Consider the following 916-nt stretch of genomic DNA (forward strand, 5'->3'; position numbering starts at 1 on the left):
AATAATTTTTTTTTAGAAAATTAAAAAGATGCAATTGACACCAAACTTAAAACTTGACTCTAGACTCAAACAGGAAACACAAAAATATTTTTGATTTTAGGATTTTATAAATTTTTTTGGTTTTTTCAAAAATTATTTTGGGAAAAACGAAAAAGAAGAAATATTATTTTTTTTTAAGTTTTCGAAAATAAAAAAAATAAAAACAAAGACTTAAAATTAGAATAAAATTACCTAATCTAAGCAACAAGATGAACCGTCAGTTGTCCAAACTCGAACAATCCCTGGCAACGGCGCCAAAAACTTGGTGCACGAAATCGTGATCGTTCATTCCTTGGTAACGGCGCTAAAAACTTAATACGCACGTTCATAATTTTATTTCTTTTTCACAATTTCGATACAACTAACTAGCAAGTGCACTGGGTCGTCCAAGTAATAAACCTTACGTGAGTAAGGGTCGATCCCACAGAGATTGTCGGCTTGAAGCAAGCTATGGTCACCTTGTAAATCTCAGTCAGGCGGATTCAAAAGGTTATAGAGTTTTAATAATTAAAAGAAAAATAAAACATAAACTAGGATAGAGATACTTATGTAATTCATTGGTGAGAATTTCAGATAAGCGTATAGAGATGCTTTCGTTCCTCTGAACCTCTGCTTTCCTGCTGTCTTCTTCCAATCATTCCTACTCCCTTCCATGGCAAGCTTTATGTAGGGCATCACCGTTGTCAATGGCTACATCCCATCCGCTCTGTGAAAATGGTCCAATGTGCTGTCACTGCATGGCTAATCATCTGTCGGTTCTCGATCATACTGGAATAGGATTTACTATCCTTTTGCGTCTGTCACTACACCCAGCACTCGCGAGTTTGAAGCTCGTCACAGCCATCCCTTCCTAGATCCTACTCGGAATACCACAGAC

Source organism: Arachis ipaensis, chromosome B9 (assembly GCF_059453495.1).
Source record: "Arachis ipaensis isolate K30076 ecotype BB chromosome B9, ASM5945349v1, whole genome shotgun sequence".
Classification (NCBI taxonomy): domain Eukaryota; kingdom Viridiplantae; phylum Streptophyta; class Magnoliopsida; order Fabales; family Fabaceae; genus Arachis; species Arachis ipaensis.